A 22,657-nucleotide genomic window follows, 5' to 3' on the forward strand; every position below is an offset into this window, starting at 1 on the left:
TGAACATGCAAACTATTTTACTCTTCGACAGATGGCAGCACTAGGCATTTCCCCCTTGCTCGACCGTTCTCTTTTATTCGAACAACCGAAAAATCGTCTTGATTCTACAACGTCAAGTCCCGAATTGCACAAGAACTGAATCGACCTGTCAGTCTCATAAAACAGTTACGGCTGACAACGAGTCAAATTTCTCGTTCATTGAAGGGCCACTATATAAAGCTTCCTAAGCTACCTTGGTCAGGATTCTCCATGGTGGTTAGAGCCTCCTTCTATGGCTCCAGAGGTTCTTGATTCAAACAGCCCCGAATAGCTCTCGCACCTTTCCATAAAAGCATAAACATGCCCATTACCTTTTATAACAATCTTTGAAAAAATGATCACTATTGCAGTGAAGGTTGAATGGTTTCTGCAGACATCGTGATCCTACATTCCTCCATGGATTCAAAAGTGGTCCTGTGAACAGTATGATGTTTGTATAGGGAGAATAAAGCCATGGAAATCATATGTTTACTTTTTTTAAGAGTTGGAGTTGATACAGATCTCCTTTAAGTAGACGGCTGTGAGAGGCCAGATCAAGCGCATTTGGTCCACTCACTATTTTCTGGAAAATTAATACATTCACTTTTTTAAATCATTATCCTTTGGGGGTAGACAGGGATACGCTTGGGGGGGGGGAGAGAAAATGTAGCATTCATCCAGCAACTATCCAGGGACAGGAAATAGTGTTAAATAAATGAGACCAAAAGAAAACGAATAATGGTTGGAACCTCTAAACTCTTTCGTTTGTTATGAAGAAAAATATCAATCTTCGACCCCAAAAAGAGGTTTAGCGTGATCCATTATTTAATAAGTTTTGTTCGTCGAAGAAAATATTAGTCTTTTTTTAGATTCTTTTCCCACAGCTTCCTTTGATCCTAAACAAGAGTTAAGCAAATATTTTTGCTTTGTCAATGAGGACGGCTAAAAGTTAACTTTTCTACGATGAAAAGAAATCAAGAGTTCTCAATTGATAACCTGCAAGTGATGTAAGAGTAGGTAAATCATAACATTTGTCGCTTCAGAAACCAATCGGGTCCGACACGCATGAGTGACATCTTTCGCTGCTATCCAATTAAATATGATCCAAAACCACACTTTTAAACACAACCACTTGACTTTTTGTCGAGTTTTTCAAGTGCTTACTTGCTAGGGAAACTTAACGTGTTTTTCAGTATAAAGTTAATGTGTGTAATCTGTTTTTAGGGTATCCTTACCCATGTCTTTATTTCGATTCTGTAAACATAGTTTCGTATCTTCCATTACATATTGTCATGCATGTGCTTTGTAATCATTGAATAGTTATTAATTTATTATTTAGTTTTTGTTTTTTTATCTACCAGAACAGATTTCATCAAATTCTGTGTATCTAATAGTTCCAAAGACAATTAAAGAATTTGAATACTAACTCATTTTTGGAAACCAGTGTATATTAAGATACAAATTATAAAAGTGTTTTAATAATTATCAATATAGATTATGAAATACATAATAAGATACTCAAAGGGCAATTATCTTTATTGGAATGCAGATTATAAAAATAACTATACTAGAATTACATGTGGTAAAATTATCTATATTAGTAAGCACCTAAGAAATTAGCCTAGATAACAGATTGTAAAATTAATTATGTTAGAATTTAGATTGTAAAGAAACCTAAGATAGAGATTATGGAGCTATCTATATTTGGGTGCAGATTATAAATTAACTAAAGATACAGATTGTAAAATTATCTGTATTAGGATGGGATGCAGATTATAAATTAACCAAGATACAGATTGTAAAATTATCCATTTTAGGATGCAGCTTGTAAACTAGCCAAAGATACAGATATTTAAAAATATCGATATTAACTATTATGAAGTCATTTATATTAAAATATAAGTTATTAGACAATTTGTATTATAATATAATTAATCCAAGTTTTATGATTTTAAAAAGATGGAGAAGCCTTTAATTCATAAGCATAAAATTTTTTTTGATACAACAACATATTATAATGACGGCAGTTATTAGAAGTTCAAGATAAATTTGATAATAAAACTTTTTTATATAAATTCTTCATTTACTAATAAAACATTTTGACGTGAAAGTTATTTTTTTACCGCAATATTTCATTTCTCGTGTAGTAAAGTAAAAAACAATTTGTTTTTTTACTTTTATTTTTTATTTTGACTGCAAAGGAATAAGACATTAATTTTATACCTCCTTTATCATAGATGCAGCCATTTTTTCAGAGAGTATTCCGAAAAAAATCTGTGTATTTAATCTTAAAAAAGAACAAAGTATAGTTAACGGAGAAAAGTACTATTAATTAAAGTTTCTTTTGTGGTAATTCTGGATAAAAACAAACGGATTAAAAAGTCATTTATTATAGTTAAGAATCCTTGAAAATGTCTTTCCTTAATTCTGAAGTAAAACTACCTCTAGTACATTTTACAGAATGTAATTTAAACGAAATTATAAGTTTAAAAGAAAAATTAAATAGTTTTAAAACTTTTGTAGTGTTTTAACGATATTTTGTCCAGATTTGTAATTTGTTATGTCAAATTTAATGCATTTTTAACTAAAAATATTAATGGCTTAAGTCCTTTTAGTTTCAAAGTTAAATAGGTTATACCTCTAAGCGTTCAGTGCATAAAATATTACACTTTTATATTTTAATGTATTTTTGTACATGAAAAAGCACTTGGAAGTATAGAAAAAATAATCTTAAAATTTTGAACAAATGGGAGTTTCAAACTAAAAAAATAATAATAAATACTGGTTGTGATGGCACTTTTTTATAGTTAAATTAAAAAATTTGCCTTGCCTTGTTTTTTTTTTTTTTTTTTTTTTTTGTTTTTTTCAAAATTTAATTTAGTATTGTTTATAAAAAGAAGGTATACTAGTGCTCGTTGTTGCATAACTTGTTCCGCCATGACATACAGTTCCAGGCTAATAATTAGCCTTTGAAACATTAGTATTGGATTCTAGTACATGAAAATCCAATCATTAGATCAAAAGTTGTTCAAAGTGTTCAGCTCATTGTCTCTTTTTCTTTACACACAGAATAACATATTATACCTTTACGTTCAAAACAATATTTATTATTTAGGCTTGCGTTATAAGTGCAACTTTAAGGAAGTTGTCAAAAATTTTCCTGGTTAAATCGTATAAAATCCAATTGGTGTGAAAGGTATATCATGCTACGTCTTAATTGAAATATCATATTTCAATATATAACAAACTCGAGGAGAAAATGTTTTGAGCGGAACAACCCAATTTAATTTAAATGTCACGTATTTAAGCAAATTAATTCTCTTTAATTTAAATGTCACATAGATTAAAACTGTGATTGTTAGCCTACGAGTTAAACTAAAATATAAAAATGAAATCCAATATCACAGCGCACTTTTAATTCGAATTTTCGCCGGGAGGTGTGAAAAGGCTTTTAACTAAACAAATCCATACGCGGAAGAATATTTAAGATGATTTCACTTCAAATCAAGAATTCGTTTTTCGTCTGCGAACCAGCTTCATTTTATGGCTCTGAAGAGCGCACTGATTCCCTCGAAATTTTGTCTTTTTGGCGGTAAAAATTACCTCGCCAAAGAGATCAAAGAGGAAGTGACGTGTCTGATGGCTGTGTTTGTTTCCTGTCATTTCAAGCGTGTGTAATTTTCCTGAGCCGGAGATAACTAACAAACCAATTAAGAGGGAGTTTGTGATGATGAGGTGGAGGTGTTAAGGGAGGGGGGGAGGAAAATCCAATCTGGGTCTTCCACCTTTGAGGAGGACTTTTCAAAATTGGTTTCAGATCCCTAGGATCAAGATTCGGGGGAGGTGATGAAATCCCTCGCAATGGGGTGACTGTGATAGACTATCGTCCTCCTCTGGCGATTAATAAAACGACGGCCCTCTCCCTTTGTTTAATAAAAGTAAACTTTTTTTTGACGAACACGCATCCTTAAACAAATTAATACTTTTGGAATTCGAAATGCGATGATGAGGCCAAAAATATAAGATAAAGAATTATATATACTTAAAAAAGAATTTCTGTCAGCAAAACTTATTCCTTAGCTTCTTTCCAAACTACTTTTTTTATAGTTAATGAAGCTTAGTTAATTCGATTTTTCTATTTTCACAATTCTTTAATTAATATTTCTAACACGATCACACATTATGAATTGCATAAGTCATCTACTGCTGCAGAATATTGGAATTTTAAGCATAAATTTAATTTCGATAACGCGAAAGTTCTTCGCAATCCTGTCTTCACAATCCCACTCCTCAGTAGTGCTTGGAAATGCATCCTCTCGTGATTTGCTTCTGTTCGACCATGAATTTTCTAGTTTCTTTTTCCATCGTTATTCCGTTTTTTCATTATTTCGTTGTCTCTTTCTTTTCATATCAGTTTTGTTTTCGTCATTCACATCTCCACTCTCAGAACTAAAATCCTCAGTTTTGACGATTCAACAATCTTTCGTTAATGTTGAGAATTATTTCGTCACGAAACCACGTGCTTTGTGACGAAACGAAAACACTCAAATCTATAACGAAAATGTTTTTTAAACTCGAAACCTCATCGCAATGCATTGTCTTGGAAGATTGCTAACTGGAACGACGAATCTAGGTTGAAGACTGGACGATCGTAAAAAAAATTAACGAAACAAACCAATCGGTTGTATGGTGGTGAATGAATTGACCTTGTATTAGTAAGATCCCGGGTTTGAATCCTGCTTCGGGGCTGGGTGTAATTTATCTCTTTATTCTATCTGTTCTACTTGTGCTGTTGGGTATTGACGCACACAGACGATGCCACAATAAAGTGATTATTAGAAAATTTAGATATATTAAGCGTTGCAAGAGTTCATTTTTTTAAATAAAAAGAAAAACGAAATATTTCTATAATTTTGACGAAATTCTTTTCCTCGAAGAAGTGACTATAGTTATTTCGTCACTTTGACGAAAGTTTTGCTCGAAGCATATACCAAAATAAATGGTTTCGTCAAAAACGAAGAAAGTTTCGTGATATTTGAGTATCTGATTTTTACAGTGTCGACTGCTGTATCAAGATGCTAAATACTACTGTACTAAGAGTACTGAGTACTACTGTACCAAGAGTATCAGAGTACTACTGTACCAACCCAGTAAGCACACACCTCACGGCAAACGTAAGGCCGTAAGCTGGCATTCTAGGTAGGGTAACGGCAAAAGGCAAGTACAATAGGGTCCTTTATCGTTTGTTTTGAGGCATTTCAGGAAGAGGCGGAATAACTCTTCACCTATACAGGCCCGAAAAATAAAACCGTTGTTTGGCCTCTTACACTTAATTAGTTACTGGACCTTTATTGTATACCGTTGTTTGGCCTCTTACACTTAATTAGTTACAGGACCTTTATTGTATACCGTTAATTAAGTGTAATGTTACAATAGATTAATAATGAATAGATGCAGAGTTGGTAAAAAATGTGCTTTTAACTCAAAAATTTGAAAAAAATCAGGAGAGAATGGAAAAAATCCATAAAACGTTAACCGTATTTTTGAGAGGAAAAAAACAACTTTTATTATTCTTTGAAAACTGCTAATTTTTTACATAGAATATTAAAAACTTGAATTTTATTATTTTACTATAATCTAAATATACTTTATGTGGTATTACCTATTATATTTTTTAAAAAAATAATTTTATTAAAAAATAATCATTTTAAATTTTATTAAAATTTTTAAATAAATATATATAATTATTTATTTTTTCTTTTTGAAATCATTTTCTGAAGTATAATTTTTAACTCGAAATATAATATATTCTTTCTTTCTAGAAAAATTTAATACATATTCCCTTAAAAATAAGAATAAATATTAATACTTTTAACTAGAACAATTCCTTTGTTCATTGAGAAAAAGTTTTTATTTTTTCGATTGTTTATTATAAAATTTTGTTAAATTTATTGTATCAAACATGTACTTAAGAAAGACTTATTGAATTGAATACTTATTGAAGACTTTTTCTTATTGAAGACTTATTATTATTTTTTTATTGAATAAGCGATACATTTATTTTTAACGTTAAAGGATTCAATAAAAAATCCATCATTTTTGTAATTCATGGTAAAAAAAAAAAAAAATCTAGTATAATTTATATGATAGCAGTAAAAGGCTAAAGGTCCGTCATTGTCTATTTTTTGTCATTTTAGGAAGAAGCGATATGAAAACTTTTCCCATTGTTTATGTTTTGGTCGCTTGAAAATTATTACTGTAAGCCCCAAATGAAATTAACATAAATTTTTTCCAGACTATGACTCCTTTTTTAAACCTTCTCTAAAACAAAAATGAATAGGTAAGTTTAAAATTCATGTAAATAAAAAAATCCATTTTATAGAAAATAAATGAATAAAAAAATATTGTAAATTGCTTAAATCCTCCTAGAAATTATAAATATCTTGAATTTAGAGCAAGATTTTTAATGAGATGGGCTTTTTTATTACATTAATTTACTAACTTTTATTACAATTTAAGTGTTTTGTAATAATGAATGTATACCATTTATAATAGTAAACGTTTTATTTATATAAATTGTTTTTTATTTTATTTTTATTTTAATGTTCATTTCAAATTTAATATCTTAGTTTAATCACTTACTTCTTAAAAACTGGATTCAAAATAGTTTAAATGGTCTTAAGAATTTTGAATTTTAAAAAAATCGTGTTTAAATTTTCTGACTGTTTATAGCAAATGTCTAGTCTAATAAAGTAAATAACTTTTTTTCCCCTAAACTTTTAAGCAATACTTGAAAATAATAATTGTTTAGGAAATTTTATTCTTAAATATACGTTTTTAAGTAATAAAAATACATTTGGATATTTTTATTAATTAAACTTCAAAATATTAAGCAGATAATTTTTTTTAAAAACTTATAATACAGAATATAAATAAAAATTAAAATTATACTTTCAAAACGTTAATTATATTTATTTTTTATTTGCATTACAAAAATATTTTTTCATGCAGCATTAATTTATTTTTAAAATAGTTTATATACATTAAGGAAAAAAAACTGTTTTGAATGCAATACATAGATGGCGCTGTTTTTTATTTTTTACTCTAGACGTGTTTCTGGGTCCTGCGGATAGATGGCAGAAAATATAAAGTGTAGGGTCTTGTAGGGTTGCCTTTCTTTTAACTTTGATAGAATTTCGCCAATTTACACAGAATCACAGTCGGTACGGCTTTTGTCCAGGCATAACCAATTGAGGAGACTGCGGCGACAATATCCCCCCCCCTCTCCCTTCTGCTTACTATAGTCAAGCAAATTTATCATTCATGTGTGGCAAGGGTCTGCACTATTTATTCTAGCATAAAATGTGACATAAATAAAAAAATGTTCTACTGCATATTGCCTTAACCAATTAAATAGCGGAGTAGTTATTTAAAACCATAATTGCGTTATTGAGTTTTATTTTGAAACTAAATTCTTTAAATAGCAAATTAGACAAAATTAAACATTAAATTTCTCTGTTTCAATCTTTCTTTACACTACATTCGTCACATACTTCAATTCAAGTGTTAATAAAAATAGCATAGTATTTAAAGCTGGAAAAAATACAAAAGTTACAGCAGGATTGAAAAAAAGTCACCGATTTTTTCTTCTACGAAGTCGATATAAGATTTAAATAAAAATGCATTGTGTGAAAAATTACTCATTTTCCAGTAATGTTCCCTAGTTGTAGAAAAATGAAAGAAACATAACAATACAAAATAATAAACATACATTTAATCATTTTCAAATGTCATTTGCAAAATGTTTCCTATACATGAATTAAAAACATTGTTTTTTTCTCACAAGGGGTTTTGGGTTAACAAATTTTAAAATTGTGCTATGTTTTAAATCTTAGGAACTAATAACAGAAATATGGCTGAAATATTAAAATAACGGTAAGAGAACCGAAATTTTATCTGTTTGTCCCATTAAACTGTAGGTATAGTTTTAAATTTACGGTAAATTTGCAAATCAATATTTCAGAAAAGGCATAACTATTTAGACGAAATTGAATGATTATGTAATTAGAACTAAGTGGAGCTCTTTTAACCATAAACTGGTGAAAAATGAAATAGTATTTCATGCTGCCGAATCGACTTGGCAATTTTCATAGTACAAAACGAATCCAATGAATCATTTTCATACCTCCTTTTTAAAGAATGCAGTTCTTTTTGAACTAATTTATTGAAATCCGGTTAAAGTTTGACGTTAATTTAAAAAAAATTCAAAAACAGGTCATAATTCGTAAACATGCTAATATTTAAATATATTAAATGTTTTTCAGATAGTGACGATAATTTATACCTTGACTGCAGCAGATAAATTTTTATCAATTGATCAGCTTCTACAGTCCTTTTTTAGAGACAATTTTAAATATTAATCATACGCTTACTGATAATAGTTGTTCGACACAATTTATTTTTATGTATCCTTGTTTTCTACATGGAGGCACCGTCACCTGTTCGCTACGCTCGATAATCCCTGTAGTTGAATCTCATTCATCAAGTTTGAAATAATTGAAGATCAAGTACAAATTGTTTTCTTCCACTTTTTTAAGTAAAAATTACGATTGGATTGCCAGCAGTTGCATTTTAAGGATTCCTAAGTTTTGACAAATGAAGAAGAAGGAAAAACGGTCTCGCCGAGAGTTATTACGCATTGAAGATGTTCTATGGAAAAAGCAGTTTATGCCCGCGCGCAAATTCGTTTTTTTATTCTCTCAGAACTAGAGGCATTTGGCACAAACTGTTCTTAACAATGTTCTTAAAAGTTTTTTTTTTCCTGAAAAGTCGATTAAAAATTATTTGCTTAATGTAAAATTATTATACTTTTATTTAAGTTCATTATATTAACTTGTTAATTTTGACAAAATAAAAAGGATAGCTGGATTTGAATGATAAATAACTGCGCTTAAAAAAATTACATTTTAGAAAGGCAGAGTGTGCGACACAATGAAAAGAATTTATAAATTAGAAGTAATTTTTTCTTGTTAACCGATCATATAAGAAACAATTCTTATTTCTCTTTATTCTACACATATTTTCAAATGTCGGTATAAAATGTCGAAGTTTTATATTTGGCAACACCTAGCCTTTTTCTATATAATATTTTTTTCTTTATTTTCATTATTTTTAATATTAAGTCAAGAGGGATATTATGAAAATCGCGTAAATGAAAACTTTTTCCACAACAATCAATAAATAATTATTAGTTAAAGAAAAAATGAAAAAAAAACTTTTAAATTGTAATAACTTTCAAACAAATAAGAGTTTCTAAAAGGAAATAAAGACTCTATGTTACGGTTAAAAACAAATTTGGCTCTTTCAGCATACCAAATTTAACTTCCGCAGCTGAATTCTTGCGGTCACAGAGCGGCCCGCATGTTATTTTTCTAACAAGTATAAGAGTAAAAATAATCTTGACTTAATTTTAGAATTATTTTTTAATTCCATTGTAATCTCCGTTCAATTTCCTACATATTAACGTAATTTGAAGTTTCTAAATCAAACAGTGTTTGATAAAATGTAACGTTAAGTTGAAAACCCCAAAACAGTGGCGGTATCAGTGACCTTTTCAGTTTTCTGACAGAGAAGGAAATTTATTCAGTTTTCTGACAGAGAAGGAAATTTATTAATATCTGCTCGTTTCACGTTAATTTAACAATGCAGTTTATTTTTCCAACTTCATATAAAAAGAATTTTCAGGAATGGTCAGTGTTAATGCTATTATTCTAGGTTCTCATGCGTTCGCACTTTTCGATTAGACCAATTTAATCGATTAGATTAACTTCAACACTATTATCTTAAGTAAAGAATTCTAAGAGTCATGAAAAAAATCATGATAGCATCTCGAAAATCAAAAAGCATCTCGAAATGATATAATTAAAAATAAAGAAGATAATTTTTGAAATTCTTGGAATTCATTGTTTTACAGACTGACCTTTTTCTTTTTACTTTCACCAGAGGGTAATTTTAATAGTGTTACATTAAATTACCTTAAAGCAATTTTATATTCGTTTTATAATTAACTTATACACAACTATTGTTCTTCTTTTTGGCAGCAATTATTATATAAATATTAATACTGAAGAAAGAAAAGAATTTTCTGCGAAACGTATATTGGCTGGAATTAAAAATCAATTTAGCCCATTGACTGACAAAAGGACAAAAATTAATTTAGACACCTTCTGTAATTAATGACGACCTTAAAAAAAATCTATCCAAGAAAAAAAAATGATTAATGGGTATCCAGTGATTGGAATAGTGCAATTACAATTCTCTCATGTTATTAAACAAATAGTATTCTGTAACTTCCATTAATCATTTTATTAACGAATAAAATTGTAATTGTATAGTATATTTCTTTCTCTTAATAACACATACTTTTTTTTAATTTTTTACTTTAATAATCTTTTTTTGAATTGATTCTGTTTTTAGAAAACAGTTCAAACCAATCTTTCAATAAAATTTTATATAAATAATATCTGATATCTAGCAACTTATTCTTAGTTTATTTACAGTTAAATATAATAAATTTCGCAATTATAGTAAGAATAAAGAAGTTTAACAAATACGACATAGTTAAGTTAAATTTTTACTCCTTATTTTGTAAAAAAAAAAAAATTATTTGATATGCATATTTTTTGTAGAATATTTATTTTGAAGAACTTGTAATTCAACATAACGTTGAGTAATTTACGCTGCGTAATTCTTTTGCCGCATTAATTTATTTATTCTTTATTTGACTTAGCTCAAATAAATATCCCCATAAAATCAATTTAGAGCAGTTCAGTATACATATCTTAATAGAAAATTAAAGGAGTTTAGTTTCCTACTCAGAATTTTAACACTTTAATCTTTACGCTACTATGACAGATATTAAATGAAAATATTATTTTGAATTATTTTCGTAAAATCAAAGTTTACTCACTGTCCCTTCTTTACACGACCCATCATGATAATTAATTCCTCGAATTAGTGCTGTTTTAAATAGTTTTCGATAAAATTATAATAATTTGTATTATTGGTAATTATTGCACTAAAATTAGTAGTTTGTAATGCAAGCACTTTTGTACGTGGTAAGAACTAGCGATTTTTTACTGTATATATTAAATGTAAAGTCTATATCAAAAAGAGAATCATAAGAATTTTAATGGTCAATTAATTTTATGCAATAGAATTTCAGGAATAAAAAGGAGTTTGTAAGTGTATTTGTGTGCAAATACACTTACAAATACAGGATCTTATTTTGAGCTTTTCCTCTCTTTGTTAGTGTATGGTAAATTGAGAAGTTAACGACGTCCGGTTATGCGCTTCTCGCATCCCACCCTGTTGGGGGTCAGAGTTCTTGAGGAACTTTACACTTTTCCAATTAATTTTTTTTTTCTTCACTAAAATTTCAGTTTTTATTTATTTCCTTATATTGCTGATGATTATTATTATTTAACATTTTCATAAAACCAATTTTGTTTTCAATTGTTTGCAATAAGCTTTTAATTGAACTATTTATTTTTTCTAAAAAAATAAATAAGCAAATGTATAACAGAAAAACGGAAAATTCTCATATTTCATAGATCAAAATTCTATTTCTTATGCATCTAACAAAAATCTTTCAACCGGATATGGGAAATTGTAAAAGTAAATAAAAAATAAATACATAAATAAACTCTAACTTTTTAAAAATATTTTTTGATTCAATATTAAAGTCTTATTTGATTAGTAATATAACTTGTTAAAAATGGAGAGAGTTTCGCTTTTTATGATTTATGGGTACAACTAAGCATCATAATTTTTTGCACTTTTTTGGATTTTTAAACCCCTTGTATCTGAACAGTCAAGAGTTTGTAAATGATTCAAATAAATCAAATTCATTCTCATTCATGTGTTTTAAAATTATAAGCAGATATATTTGTTTGTAGGAAAAAAAAACATTATAAAGCGAGAAATCAGTTTCAACCTTCCTTAATTTTAACAATTGATATAATAAATCGGTAGCTTACTTAATTAGCTATATCTCGTGGTTCGTGCACTAATAAAGAAAGCTAAAATATAAAAAGAAAACTATAAACGAAAAATTAACGGTAACGAAATTGTTAAATCTTCTTATTTCATAAATTAGTAAAATCAAATTTTTCTCTCATCTGGACACAAATGCAATAAAAGTTAGATCTTTTGTAATTCATACATTTTAATTTTTTAATGTCCTAATTTTTATGAGTTAAGGTGGAAACTTCTAACCGTATTTCATTTATTAAATTGGCTAAAATGTTCAGACTACACAACATCATTTTTCGTTCTTTTCTTTATCTTCCATCTCTTTATCTAAGCAGTCGAAAGTTTGTAAATTATTTAAATCATGGTGAACGACTATTTGAGTCTTTCACAACTATTGAGATAATATAGTACGTTTATAGTACGCCATGATACAAATTAATCAAGTTTCTTTAAATGCTTCAAATATAAACACATATATATTTTTGTGCAGGTAAAAAAAGAACATTAAAAAACAATAAATTAGATTCTTTGAACCCTCAAAAATTTGAGTAATTTATCTGATAAATTTGTAATAAGCTTCGTGTTCATGCATCACTGCGATATTTCTTGAATATCTTGATTTTTTTACAACGTAAGCACATTATATTTCTTAAACAAATGCGCAAACAGAAGTTTAACTGTTATGAAACTCTGAAGAAGCATCATAGTATTTTTTTCCCCATTATAGTAATAACTTTTAAGTAGGATTATTTTAAAATTTCTTGTTAGAATTTGTTTTACTAATTAAAGAAATGTTTAATATTTTTTTTCAAGCACAAGTTAGACACTGTTAATAAATTATTAAAAAAAGGAAGAAAATTAATGGTAATAAAATTGTTAAGTCTTCTTATTTCGCAACTTCAAAAATTAGTACTATTCAACTAGACACAAATGCGTAAAATGTTGGATCTTTTATAAATCATGCACTTAAATGTCTATTTTTTAGTATATTTACTTTGAGGAGTTAACTCAGATACTTCTAAACTGGATTTAATCTTTTTAATTAGAAAAATATTCTGCAAAAAATTATCAATATATTGTATTTTTATTTAATTTTTATATGAAAAAATTCATAAACAGTGGCAGGAAAACTACTAAATTATTGAGCCGAATCCTGAAAGAAATATTTACTATAATACGTTTCCCTCTGAATAAAAAAGTCCTAAGGAGCGAAGTCCCCTCCGCTATTTTTGGGTGTTTATTTTAACTTTACATTTTGCTTTGCTGTACAAAAAGTATAAGATTTAGAAGTTTCAAATTACGAAGGATAAGCGGTGGAGGCTCAGGGGAAGGAACGCTAGCCAACTAATGAGTTTTGAGGATTTGAATCTTAAGAATTGCTGGTTGATACGAATTTCGTACCCGGCTGACATAAAATATTCCAAGTGATAGACGCATCGTGGATTATTCGAGTCCCATCTTCGTCTTGCTAATCACGGGAGGTTTTCGTGGTTTATCTCACCATGAAAAAGTTCTCCACGAAGGCAATTCGTTCCCGATACTTTTGTACAGGAGTTCTCTTATTTCTTGGTTTAGATTCAAAATTACAAGGATATAAAGTTGAACACTGGTAACCATGAGATCAAATTCGGGTTGGCTGTTCAACAACAGTTATAAAATAAAATTACAAAGGATTACAGAAAAATGAACAGAGAGTGCGATGAAAATGAAAATGACTATTCTATAATTAGTTTGGAAATTGTTATCTGCAAAATCTGGTGTAAAAAAATACTGTACTGGCTGCTTTGTAGAACACAGAAATGCAAATACTAATTAGAAATTTTGCGCTCTGTAAAGGCTAATTTTGATCTTGAAATTAATACCGGTATTCAAATATGTTCGAAAATTAATTGCAATTTTATTATTGCCTTTTACGCACCTTTTTTCTTCTTTTTCTTTTCACGTGATTGTTCTTATGATGAGTTGTAGAGAAAATTTCGATTTCGATTGTTAACTTAAAAATCACTAATTGTTAATAAAAAAATACTGCGATTGGTTGATATGTTTGCTAGAAAAGAAAATTTAATCAAAACTACCAAAATATTGTAAAACTTACTTTATTTCCGGCTATAGGGAAAAACCAAAAAGCTCAGTATTTTTTAACGAAGTGGTTTAGTAATGTTTTCGGTAAAGTAATAAAAAATTTAGATTTTATAATATGAGTTGAAATGCGAAAAACGTGGTAAAATTTTATAATTTTACCATGATAGTTTAGAGCACTGTATAAAAACCATTTGTTCAGAAAAATTTACTATTCAGTTTTATATTTTTTACTAAATGTGAGGTTAAAAGAGCTATAATTTTGAAAGCTAGAGTATCCGGTTAACTGCTATCATTTTAACAAAAAAATTACCAAATAAATGGTTTAAATACTTGGTTTTATTAACAGAGCTATGGTTTTGTTTTGAAAAAATGTTATTTTCATAAAATGCGGTAATTTAAGAAAAACTTTTTCTTCGCGTAGTTGGCTGAAAGGTTACTTGGTTAAAATTTAATTTGCTGAAAGGGCGGGTTTATGTGTAAACTTAACAAGAATTTTGTTTTGAAATTCCAATATGTTTGAAAGCAATTGAGAATTTAAATACTCATTCGTTATATCTTTCTTTAAGTTTTTTTGCTTTAAATATTGACCATTGACTATTTATCCATTGTCATAAAAAATTTATTTTATAAACATGCGCTCAAGTTGTTGTCAATAAAAAGTAGCGAAAGACAGCCAGAGAGAGAGAGAGAGATTTGTTTGTTGCCTAATATCACTCTTAATAATTATATTGACATTTTTAAAAACAATAAACTTAATAAATAACGCTAAAACCGTTCCCTGTTTAAACTTCAATAAGTCTTGTTAACGAGTAATATTACTTCTCTTTTTTTTTCCAGTTGAGTTACACAATCTAAATTCCTTAAGTTTTTTTTTCTTTCAAGTACTGATAATTATTTTTCAAATTTATTAAATCCTCTATTTCATTATGCTTATCAAAATGTTCTTACATAAAGCTGCAATACTTGTATATTTTGAAAATAAAATGTTATGTGTTTTGCGAAAAGTGAAAAATATTGCAGCTTAAGGAAGTATATATAAAGAAAAAAAATCAATGATGAATGAACGATAAGCAATTACGGGAGTGAGCGGAGTAAGAAAAGGGTAAAGCCTGCTATTTTTTAATTTTGTATAAATGGAATGATTTTTAAACAAAAAATAGACAGGTAATTTTTAACTATGCATTTAATGAAATATTTAAAGTTTCAAATGATAAAATAAAAAATAACGTTTTTCATGTGTTATAGCTATGCAAATAATAGTAAAATAAAAACTGATGTTACTTCAAAAAATTTCGATGCATGTTTTGAAATATAAACTGCGTGTATATAAGTGTGTTTCAAAGTATAAATTTAAAATATAAACTAAATAAAACTGTTTGAAAACTAATAATGGATTTCTAAAATCAATGTTGTTGCTTAAACGTAAATAAAATAAAGTTTTAAAGTTAAAGTTACGATTTTTATGTTAAAGAATTTAAAAATCCTGAATTTTAATGCCATAGAAAGTATAAATATGCATAGCTAAATAGAATTTCATCGTATGAATATCGTCTGTAAGAAAGTTAAAAGAACATCATTATCCTTATAAAGATAGTTAAAAGAAGTAAGTATTTAGTAGAAAAATAAAGTAACCTCAAATTTTTGCTTTAAGTATCCAAGGTAATGAATTTGTTGCAGTTGGTTATTTAGGATTTTAAATCTTTCTGATCATTAGCTTTCAACCAAAAATATAATTATTTTTTAGTAATGTAATTGAATGATATAAAAAAACCAGTCGTCATGCATTCATTCATAAACAAAAACAAAAAAATTCTTAACTCGGGGAGTGATTTATAAAGACTTTTAGACGAAAATATATATATATTTTTTTAAAAATTTATAATTTTGTAGTGCTAATATTATATTTTACTAAACCAGTTTGCTAATGTAAATAAATTTGCCCAATTAAAGTTATTTAATTATTTATAAAAAATAATTCATAAAAGTAGAACGTGTTTTTATGTACTAAAATTGTTAAAAAGCTGATGAAACCTAAAAAATGGTTTATTTACTTAAACGTCCTTAATTATGGAATCTTTACTGTTCATTATAAAGAAACGATATTCTAATTTACTACTTCGCAAATCAAAATATATATGTAAGCATTATTTCCCAGTTTATATGTATTAAAAATTTTTCTTACGAAAAGTACTCAAATGAATTTTGACTTCAATAATTTTTTAATTTAGTAAGCTTGCTTATTGCTAATAGTTAATAAAATATTTTAGTGCAGATTAATTTTTTATTATGAGGACCAGAAATTGTCTTTAAGAATTCAAAATAGATATTCATTACGGTTTGAAATCACCAGATAAGTATGTTTGAAGTCCTTGAACTAAAAAGAATGTGGGGAAGCACATTTTGTCCCCTACCCCCAATTCTAAGAAACATTCCTTTCAAGTACGGAAAAGCTGCTCAGTAGGAGGTCGTTGATTACTTCTATGTATAGAACAAGCTAAAAGATTCATTTGGCGAAAAGGGTGTAAAAAGAAGGAGATAAACGTAGCCCCTAGTTTTCTTCTTTCTTCGAAAAATAGAAATGGTGGCACTAAGTAACAAGTAAGTAACAAGTTTTTTCTCTTTAGTTCATGTAATTTAAAAAATTTTTTAACTTATTTATTAAATAGCTTTTTAAAATTAGTTTAATTCGCTTTGATTTTATTTGCTAAGTTTTTAGAAATTATGTTTTATAACTATAATACTTCAGTTGGCTATTTTATCTTATGCTTTCCTGTTGTTTAGTTTAAGCTGCTAGTTTAGTTTTAAAATGAATTAGACGATTTTTTTAATAAATAAAAGTTCAATTAACTCTATCTAATAAAAGAAAAATTTATGATTTCTTATGCTTTAATTAAAAATGCTTCTTTCATTTTTCGGAAGCATTGATTAATTTAATAATTTACTTCATTTCGGTAGCCATATTTTTTCTCTGAAGGATTGTTAAAAAACATTATTTGAATTATCTAAACCGCGGGTGTCACTTATTGTTTCAAATAATAATTTTGATTAGATATAAGAAGAAATATTTTTTTGAACCACCATAAAATAAATAAATAAATAGTAAGAGTTTAAATTTTCTCATCTCTAATTAGTTACTTTATATTTAAATTATACTTTAATTTTGATATTTTTCTGCTTTGACTTTTTTAAATTAAAAAAAATAATAATAACGTTGGTAAACATGTAAAAATTGTTCCACTAAACACTTCCACTTTTAAAGTTTTTTTGAGTATTTTCAGAATATATTTTTAAACAATTTAAATATTTGTTTTGATACTCAATATAATATATTCTTTGTTCTAAATAAATAAATAACAAAATGACATATTAAATAGAAGGACAGTATTTCTAATTTTTATTTTGTTGTTTTTATACTTCTTTTGCATTTAATGAATTGCTGTAGAGGTATAAGAACATTTCAAATCTTTATATTAAGTTTAATTTTACGATTAAATTTGTTTTAAAATGAATTAATTCGTTATAAAATTATTATGTTGTAAAACTGAATTTTTTATAAAGCAAATTTAATTTAAAATTACGTTCAATTTTTTTGAATAGAAATTAGAATATTATTTCATGGTTATTATTTTTAAAATTTATTCATAAGTATAATAATATTTTCTGTATAATTTTTTTCATGAAATAAAGCTTTTTGTATTAAATATTGTTGGTCCTCAATGCTATAAAGACGATTACTAATTCTTTTTTTCCAGTTATTGTGCAAAATCTATAATTTATCTCATGTAATTTATCTTCTTCTTAATTTACTATTTTGAGTTTTTAAATGGTTGTTAATTCTAAAATATACCTGTTCAGCCTTCACCTTTGACAATTTTGTGTTTAAGAAAGTGTATACATTTTCTACAAAAAAGAATTTTTATTAATTGTTTAATTAAAATTTATGATGATAACTGTGTAGTGGAAATATATAATCTAAAAATTGTTGGAAACTATTCCTCAAAAATTCAGGAAATTTATATTTTTAAAATTTAGAGGGAGCCCTAACTAACAAAAGCTTTATTTAGAATTTGTCTATTTATTTTAATTCTAATTTATCTATTTATTTTAATTCTAATTGGCTAAAAGACTAGTTCTTTTTCTAAATTAGAATCAAAAAAATTTTAAGAGAAAATTTGGTAAGGTAAAATTTGGTAAACATTCAACTTATCGTCAGTTACCAAAAATATAAATATTCGCCGTAATTTTAATATATGATCCTTCTCTTTCCTTTAAATCAAAATTAATTTCATTTAAATCAAAAAATTGTTTTTAACAAAAATTATAAAATATAATTAGTTAGAAACAGTTTTGATTTTGTTGATTTTTAACTGTTTTTATGACGATCATACTCTAATTTATTCCTTTTCTTTTATGGAAAGACAGGGCGAAAGATCCAAGAAATGCTAATCCAGCGATCAACAGCCATCAACAGCTAAATAAGGTAAGAACATAGTGAAACATTAAATATTAATATTTTTTTCAATTAAATCACATATTTTTGATTTGCAAAAGAATTTTGATTTTTTTAATTAATAATTATTGTGCTTATCAAAATTAAGTTCACTTTATGTATTTCTCTAACACAGTCTTTATTAATAACAAGTGTTTTTATTACTCATATAAGCTTTTATATTTATATTTTTGCAATATTCTTATTTAATAATTTCTTAATAAGGTTTCGTAATAAATGAAAAATGCACTTTATAAATGTATAAATTAGGTGAAAAGATGTGCTGACAATTTTATATCATTACGATATTTTAGTATTTGTTTTCTCTGTTTTCATGCCTGTTATAACATTTTTTTATCATTCTATTTTTTTAATTAGTTAGAAAACAAAATTTTAAAAGAAATTATTTTTACTGTTAAAATAACTACGTAAAGTTATGAATGAATAACGAAATATTTTTCGTTATTTTATTTGAAATGATAATATTATATAACATTTCATTTTTCCATAAGTTTCACCAGCATATAATATTCGTATTAAAGCAATTATTTTAGCAAATATTTTTTACTTAAAAAAATACATGAAAAAAATTAAAAACTTTGTCCACATTAAATTTGGGCTGAAAGGCTAAAAGTATTCCCCTACAAGCTCGTGCTAAGTTTTATTGAATTTATCAATTCACATTTAGTTCCTCTAACACACCACATGCTTAGAGTATAAACAAGATAAATGATAAACAATGAACTTATTGTCATATTCCATAACTGAAATAAAAATATTTACATTAATCTTCATACATGATTTTAGAAACAGTTTTTTTTTTTAATGTTTCGATTTTGTTGTTTTTGTTTTAACTAATTTTACAACTATCATATTCTAATTATAGTTTTTTTTTTCTTTCATAGGGAGTCAGGATGGAAGATCAACAATGAAGATAAAACTCAAAATTTAAAAATCAACAAAAAGGATGGTAAGAAATAAATTTATATTTTACCTTAGGTTACCATATGGTTGAAAAGAAACCAGTTTTTTTTGTTTAAACTGGGGGTTTTGTGTTTTTTAAAAACAATTTGTGGAACATTATTTTAAGCCAATTGAAATTAACCGAGCCAATTCAAGGTCTTTCATAGCATTTAACTATTCCTTTAACTATTAATTAATATTTTCAATAAACAACTAAAAATATCCACTCTTTTCTTTAAATATATTAACAAAATATCTAATAAAAAAGGAAAGAACTAAATATTTAAGTATGCAGCTTTATTTAGCAAGCAAAATAAACATTCAGCATTTAAATTTGATTTTAGTGATACCATAAAGAATGATTTTCTACCTTGCTTGCCCGTAATATAGAAATGCTATATTTCAATATTGTTTAATTAATGTTATTATTTAGATGTGTATAATTTATGATATTAGTATGTAATTAAATTTCATGGAACATAATTATTTTTTAATCCATTAACATAATATAAATTTTTATATATTTAAGGCAATATATCATATATATTTTATATGAATGATAATTAAAAAGTGTTTTCTTATATGGTGCATTATAATTATTTGATAAAAAAGATACAAAATTGATAAGGAAAGATATAATAAAAGTAAGTTTTTATACTAATAGTTTAATAATAAAGTATAAATTTTCTCTCCATTTATTTTAGCATAATAGTTTATTTAATAAGTTAAATAATATCCGAGTTCATAGTCCTGAAATTTCTGAATTCCTGATAAAGAAAAAAAAACTTTATTCTCATGTTTTTTTAGCTTTTTGCTCTGATTTCTGACAATGTCTGTGTTCGATTTTGTTGTTTTTGTTATCACATATTCTACAAATACTAATGCAGTTCCTAAAACTATCAGTTTGAATAATCAAAAGATTTGTATTTCTGATGTAATATATATATATACATATACATATATATATATATATATATAAATGCCAAGACACATATATTTACTTTGCCTTCCTTTCAAAATAATTGAAACTCCACTTAAAAGTAATTTATTAAGGATGTCACGAATTTAATTGCAGATTTTAAATAAATATTGGTATGAAATAATATTAAATAATTGATACTGGTTGCAGAAGTACTATTAACATTTCCTAATTATCAATCTCAAACTGTTACGAATCGCTCATTAATAGAATTAAAAAAATTATTCAAGCTTTGTTTCTGGAATTAAAAAATTTATATTTAGAGCAAATTATACTTTTTTGTTAATTTTTTTTTACAGTTAACTGATAAATGTATAATGTACCAGCAATTTGGTTATTAATATAATGTCGCATTAAATAAAATTAAATATAACATGAATATTGTTAATAAATTGTTGGGTTTAAGAAAATCATTTAAAAAAAAAAATTTTTTCTACGTTTACCATTCAAAACATTGAATGAATTGTTTTCATAACACTTAACATTACTTTAAAATATTATTACAGCTACAATAGTTAACATTTCTAACTAAGATGGTTAAAATTATTTAATTATTACAAAACTAATTGAATAAATAGAATTATAATTATGTTTTTCATTCTCAATTTGCTAATGAATGTTAAAGTTTGTGATACTATTTTTCAATTAGATATCTAAAGCAGATTAAATTAGTTTAGATCAGATTGCATTGCTGAAAAAACTTTTTTAAATTACTTTGGGTAGAATAAGTCTTGATATCTATGAGCTACATATATATGAACTGCATTTAAATAATTAAAAAATGAAATGTGAATAATTTTAATATGTTTGGCAGTTGATCTATTTTAAAAAATAATAATTTGCTTGCATATCCCTTTCACCATTTCTTAGTAAATAACCTTATTAATGGAAAAAAAAGAAGACTTGAATTAAACATACTATAAATAATGTTTTTATTAGTTACATAGTATAAAAAGTATTTATAATTATAATAGTTAAATGATAAGTTTATTTAAGTAATTGATTTTTTTCAAATCTATTTCTTTAAATCAATACTTTTCTTAAGTATAATCATTAAAGGGATGTATGACTATAATAATTTACATACATATCTCTTTTATTATTTCTTAGTGAAATACTATCATTATCTCTGAAATCAGATCTTAGTTGTTTTTTTTAAATGCAACCTAAAGAATGCATATTTATTAACTAAATTCAATATCATATTTTTATAATTAAATTAATAATTTTTTGTAAAAATAATCAGCTTGTCTTAATCCATGGCTTTTAATAAATCAGTTGATTTAAATCAATGATATTTTTTTTTCTGTGAACATTTAATATATCTATAGTAAAATAAATTGCTTTATTTTTTGCAGGAAAAAGGCTCATTGAAATAAAGCTTCTGGAATGGGATAAAGAAAATATATTTGTCCATATGTAAATAGTGTATACAGATGTATTGATTTGTTACAAGGAAATAAAACTCCTTCATGGTTTATTTTAAGCTTTATTGTTGTTAAAATTCCTGCTTTTATATATTTAAAATTACTAAAATGGTGTATTATTTACTAGTACAAAATATTTTTTTTTTGAAAAAACTATTTATGATATATACTGTTTATCTAATATTTAATAAAATTAATGACTTGATGAATATACACAAAATTATAGGATAAATAAACTTTTGTGTGTAAGTTTCTATCAATAAAAGCTAGATGTAGGTTTTAAATATATAAGCATTATTTTAAAAACTTAAATAACTTATTTATTGAGTTGCATTGTGTTTTATTTTAGAATAAAAATTTGTACTTAATTTCCTCTATCTCAAAATGCTTAAAAAATTTAAATACTCAATTCAAAAAGATTTTTTTTTATATGCTTCTACTTTAAATGATAGCGCTTATAATTGTTTAAAATGAAATAAAAAAAAGTCTATTTTATTGTACGAAGATTCATTGGACATTTGGTTATAAATTAAATAATTGTTTTACACCATTTTGTTTTTTATATTGTCATAAAACAGTATGCATGTAATGACAGTTGTTGTTATATTACAATATAAAAAGCTAAGAATCAATAAATTACTATCACTGATATCAGCCGAGTAGAAC

General features: G+C 26.1%; 1 long non-coding RNA gene across 1 annotated transcript; it reads left to right on the forward strand.

Annotated features, from left to right (window-relative positions):
• The first annotated feature begins 16,481 nt into the window (after window positions 1-16,481).
• LOC147803366 (uncharacterized) lies at window positions 16,482-22,044 on the forward strand. The gene is made up of 4 exons (XR_015429054.1): window positions 16,482-16,731; window positions 18,552-18,613; window positions 19,528-19,592; window positions 21,923-22,044. It is a non-coding gene; the product is annotated as an uncharacterized LOC147803366 (long non-coding RNA).
• Window positions 22,045-22,657: the final 613 nt, after the last annotated feature.

The sequence above is a fragment of the Parasteatoda tepidariorum genome, chromosome 9 (genome assembly GCF_982258835.1).
Source record: "Parasteatoda tepidariorum strain Cologne lab strain chromosome 9, Ptep-v5.0, whole genome shotgun sequence".
NCBI classification, from domain to species: domain Eukaryota; kingdom Metazoa; phylum Arthropoda; class Arachnida; order Araneae; family Theridiidae; genus Parasteatoda; species Parasteatoda tepidariorum.